We start from the raw sequence: 5524 nt of genomic DNA, 5'->3' as shown, positions 1-5524 counted from the left end.
GGATCAACCACTATTTGGTTATATCCTAAATAACCGTCGAGAAAACAATAATATGCGTGCCCTGCAAGTCTTTCCAACATCTGATCCATGAATGGAAGGGGAAAATGGTCCTTTCGTGTAGCCTCATTGAGTTTCCTGTAGTCTATGCACATCCGCCATCCTGTGACGGTCCTTGTAGGTATGAGCTCGTTCTTCTCATTGGTAACCACAGTGATTCCTCCCTTCTTTGGAACAACATGTATGGGGCTAACCCAAGGGCTGTCCGAAATTGGGTATATGACCCCTCCTTGCCAAAGCTTCATAACCTCTTTCTGTACCACTTCCTTCATGTTGGGTTCAGCCTTCTTTGGGATTGAATGGATGGCTTGGCATCATCTTCCAACAGTATTTTATGCATGTATATGGCTGAACTAATTCCCTTCAAGTCAGCAAGGGTCCATCCAATGGCATCCTTATGCTCCCGCAGCACCTTGAGTAGCTCGTCCTCTTGATCTTGACTGAGGGATGAATTTATGATCACTGGGTAGTTTTCATTTTCTCCTACATATGCATATTTGAGAGTGGGTGGCAGTGCTTTGAGTTCAAGTTTGGGTGCTTCTGACTTTTCGTTCCCTTCCTTTGGTGCATCTGGTATATGTATTTCTGCTGTGGCTACCTCTTCACTTGATTCAGATTCTTCCTCCACCAATCTCTCGTCCTCTTCAGGTTCTTCTTCTTCAAAATTCTCCTGCACTTCATCCTCAAGTGCATCTAACCTCATGCATTCCCCCAATTATTCTGGTGGATAACTCATGGCCTTGAACACATTGAATGTCATATTTTCATTGTGTAATCTCAGGGTGAGGTCACCCTTCTGAACATCAATGACAGCTCCAGCAGTGGCCAAGAATGGCCTTCCCAAGATGATGGAGGTCTTGGCGTCCTCCTGCATGTCCAGCACCACAAAATCTGCTGGAAATATGAAATCTCCCACTTTTACTAGCAAATCCTCTACTATCCCGTGAGGGAATTTGAACGATTGGTCTGCCAGTTGTAGGGCCATTTTTGTTGGTTTAGCCTCCTCAATTTTCATCTTTCTCATCATAGCTACTGACATCAAATTGATGCTGGTCCCTAAGTCACAAAGAGCCTTCTCTGCTGTGATTTCTCCTATAACGCAAGGGATCTGAAAACTCCCAGGATCCTTCAGTTTCTGAGGTAGTTTATGCTGAATGATAGCACTGCACTCTTCAGTTAGTATCACAGTCTCATTGTTCTTCCAGCTTCTCTTCTTAGTCATTAGCTCCTTCAAAAACTTGGCATAGAGTGGCATTTCTTCTATGGCTTCAGCAAAGGGTATGTTGATTTGTAGCTTCTTGGAGATTTCCAAAAATCTCAAGAACTGGTTGTCATCTTCCTTTTTTTTCAATAGCTGGGGCTATGGAGCTCTTGAGATGTTCAGTTGGAGTATCTTTTTTTCTTTCTGTAGATTTGGCGTGGGGGGTTGAACTCCATCTTGCTCTTCTCCCTTTTCATTTGAGCCTTCTTCTTGTGGTTTTTGGGGACGTTCCTTCAGTTCCTTCCCACTCCTAAGTGTGATAGCTTGACACTCCTCCCTTTTGCTTGAATGGGCATCATAGCAAAAATTGTGGTTAGGAAGCTGCTTAAACAGATAGCTGATTTGTGTCTCCAGTTTCGTGATGGCAGCATTTTGATTCTGCATGTTTGACTGTACTTCCTCTCTGAATGCTTTACTGTCTCGAATGTCTCTGCATATTCCTTCAATTAAGGTTTCGACCTTAGAGAGCTTGTCATCAATTGATGGGTGATTCGGAGCAAATGTGCTATTTTGGTTTTGATAAGTATGTGGAGAAGTGTTGTTGTGGGGGTATTAAGATGTCCTCTGTGTGAATTGCTGGTGAGCGGCATTGTTGTTGGAGTAGTAACGTCTCTAGTCTTGGTTTTGATCTTGTTCACTTCTCCACCCAAAGTTTGGGTGGTTTCTCCATCCAGGGTTGTAGGTTTTAGAGTATGGATCATAGTTTTTTCTTGGTGAATTCCCAATGTAGTTGGCTTGCTCCTGACTCCCCTCTGCTTCTTCATTCACTCCTTCTTGGATTGTTGATGAAGTGGAGATTGCTGCTACTTGGTTCATCTCCATCTTCTTGGTGAGGTCAGCCAGCTGCTGGGTAATGAGCTTGTTTTGGGCCAACAGAGCATCTACATTGTTTAGCTCCATTACTCCTCTTGTGTTCCCTCTTTTGGAAGCATAGAAGTAGTCGTTCTCTGCTACTGTTTCAATGACATCTATGGCTTCCTCAATGGTCTTCTTCTTGTTCAAAGATCCTCCAGATGAATGGTCTACGACCTTCTTTGACTCATAAGAGAGCCCTTCATAGAAAATGTGCAGCTGCACCCATTCGTTGAACATGTCAGGTGGACACCTCCTTGTTAAGTCCTTGAACCTCTCCCATGCTTCATATAGAGTCTCACCATCTTGTTGCCTGAAAGTTTGGACCTCAGCTCTCAGCCTATTGATTCATTGAGGAGGGTAAAATCTTGCTAAGAATTTGTTCACCACGTCTTCCCAAGTTGTCAAGCTTTCCCTTGGGAAAGATTCCAGCCATTTGGCTGCCTTGTCCCTGAGTGAGAATGGAAATAAGAGCAGTCTATAGGCGTCAGGATGAACACCATTAGACTTCACTGTGTCACATATTCTCAGGAAGGTGGTTAAATGTTGATTGGGGTCTTCTTGAACACTTCCTCCAAACGAACAGTTGTTCTGAACAAGGGTGATGAGCTGTGGTTTAAGTTCAAAGTTGTTGGCATGGATTGTTGGCTTTTGGATGCTACTTCCACAATTGCCTGGGTTTGGATTGATGTAAGAGCCCAAAACTCTTCTATCCTCCCCAGCATGATTTGCTCTACCTCCTCCCCCATGGTTGTGATCTTCTTCTTCATGATGGTTTTCCATGTTGTCTTCCATGTTTGTTTCAAAGAATTCCTCTTCTTCCTCAGCACCAACCACCTTCTTTCCTCTTGCCTCCCTCCTTAATTTAAGGAAGGTCCTCTCAGGTTCAGAATCAAAGGAAGTTGAAGCCCCGCTTCTTCTCCCTGTCATACAACCATCAAGTGCAAGCAAGAAAAGATAGGTGCAGAAAGTATTTGTGTCAGAATTACTGTTAGTTGTGGGTGATGCAATATATCAAACAGTTAGTGGGTTAGCAAACAGAATTGAAAGTAACAAAGAAGAACAAAAGAGTAGAGGGGGAAGGGAAGAAGTTTAACTAAAACAAAAAGTAAATCACTCAAACAGAAAATGAAATTCACAAAATAAAATTGCTCAATCTAGTGATCTTCCAATTTAATCGTTGTTGATGCACAATCAATCCCCGGCAACGGCGCCATAAACTTGATGCGTGGAAAACTTGTCTCACAACAAATCTCCCTTCGGCAAGTGTACCGAATTTGTCGTCAAGTAAAAACTCACAATAGAGTGAGGTCGAATCCCACAGGGATTGATTGATCAAGCAACTTTAATTAGAAGAATATTCTAGTTGAGCGAATCCAGAATTTGGGTTGAGAATTGCAGAAAATAAAATGGCGGGAATGTAAATAACAGAAAAGTAAATGCTAGAATTAAAGGATTGGAAGTAAATGACTGAAAATAAATTGCAGAATTGTATATGGGATTGGGGGATTTGCTCATAAAAGTAAATGGCAGAAATTAAAGAGAATGGGTAAGATCAGAGATGGGGAGTTCATTGGGCTTAGGAGATGTTGCAATTCTCCGGATCAAGTTCATTTTCATCTCTTCCTCAATCAATGCACTCATTGATCTCCTTGGCAATCTAAAGTGATTGAATTATTGTAATTCAATCTCTCAAATCTTGATCAATAGCCAATTCCTTGGTCAATTGCTCATGAGAAGAGATGAAGTATGGTCACTGATTATACCACATGCATTTCCCAAATCAAGTATTGAGAGGGTTATAGTCACATACCAATCCAAACCCAATTTGGTCCAGCATGAGAAAGCATTTCTAGCTTGATCTCTTCATTCCTCTTTCAAGGTTCAAAAGAGACCCAAGTTTGAATAGCTTCTCTTCCAAGATAACTACTCAATTGGATGAAGATCGAAAGCTTTCAAGTAAAATCAAGAGAAAAGATAGAAGAAGAATAATGAAAATTAGTATTGATCCATCAAATTACAACAGAGCTCCCTAACCCAATGAAAGGGGTTTAGTTGTTCATAGCTCTTGAAAATGAAGATAAAGATGGAGAATACATCCTAAAACTAGAAAGTGCAGAGAAGATAAAATACATTGAGTAGTTCTCCTTTTTCCAGCTTCCAGAGCTCCTTAACAATTCAAAGCTACTCCTATATATACTATTTTTCTCAGCTTCTAGTTGGCTCTTCAAGTCTTGGGCCTTTGGATCTTGAGTTTGAAGCAGTTCTTTTCTTCATTTGGGCTTGGCTTTACTTGCAGAGAGAAAGTGCTAAGTGGGCAGAGACTTCAGCTCAGGGCGTTAGGGGTGTTAACATTTAGTGAAAGTATAAGTTCGAGGACGTTAGTGACACTTAACATTTTCACTAACGTTCCATTGTACCCCTTTGCCTCACGTTAGACCCCACGTTAACTAGGTTAACGTGGCTTCTAACGTGGCCTTGCCAACCTTCGAGAACGTTAGTGACACTCAACATTGTCACTAACGTTCCAATGTGCCCCTAGATCTCACGTTAGAGTCCACGTTAACTAGATTAACGTGGCCTCTAACGTGGCCATTCTTAGCCATCCCAACGTTAGTGACAATGTTGAGTGTCACTAACATTGGCTCATCATTCATTCCTCATCGTTAGCTTCCACGTTAACTAAGTTAACGTGGCTCCTTGAGGGGTTGTGTCGTTGCTTCCAACGTTAGTGACAATGTTGAGTGTCACTAACGTTGTTGACAACTCTCACTTCTTACGTTAGCTCCCACGTTAACCAAGTTAACGTGGGAGTTAACGTGGTGTGTTGCATCCTTAGGCCAACGTTAGTGACAATGTTGAATGTCACTAACGTTGGCTTCTCTTCCCCCTTTAACGTTAGAGGCCACGTTAACTAGGTTAACGTGGGCTCTAACATGGCCACTCATGAGTGTTTGCCAACGTTAGTGACAATGTTAAGTGTCACTAACGTTGGCTCAACTTCCCTTTTCCACGTTAAGAGTCACGTTAACTAAGTTAACGTGAACTCTAACGTGGGCAATGATGGCTTTGAGAGTGTCATTGGCAATCACTTTTCTCATTTAACCTTGCAAGTTACCTCCCTTTCCTTGCTTCTTTTGGTCCTGAAATCAAGCAACAGAGTGCATCAAAGTTCTAGTCCAAGTCATGGGTAATGCAGCATACAATTTGTCAATAAATTCATGCAAAATCCTCATAAAATAATGTAAAATGCACAATGTATGCTTGAATCAAGGTGTAGGTGAATATCTACCCAAAACTAGCTTATTTCCTAAAGAAATGCATGAAACTACCCTAAAAACAATAAAGAAAAGG

At 41.8% G+C, this 5524-nt stretch overlaps 1 non-coding gene across 1 annotated transcript; it reads left to right on the top strand.

Moving 5' to 3' along the window:
* The first annotated feature begins 2408 nt into the window (after positions 1-2408).
* On the top strand, positions 2409-2512 carry LOC148561346 (small nucleolar RNA R71). Its single transcript, XR_015886580.1, has one exon. It is a non-coding gene; the product is annotated as a small nucleolar RNA R71 (small nucleolar RNA).
* The last annotated feature ends 3012 nt before the right edge of the window (positions 2513-5524 follow it).

The sequence above is a fragment of the Arachis ipaensis genome, chromosome B6 (genome assembly GCF_059453495.1).
Source record: "Arachis ipaensis isolate K30076 ecotype BB chromosome B6, ASM5945349v1, whole genome shotgun sequence".
In the NCBI taxonomy this organism is placed as follows: domain Eukaryota; kingdom Viridiplantae; phylum Streptophyta; class Magnoliopsida; order Fabales; family Fabaceae; genus Arachis; species Arachis ipaensis.
The sequence above is the reverse complement of the archived record's forward strand: the minus strand, read 5'-3'. Positions and strand labels throughout refer to the sequence as shown.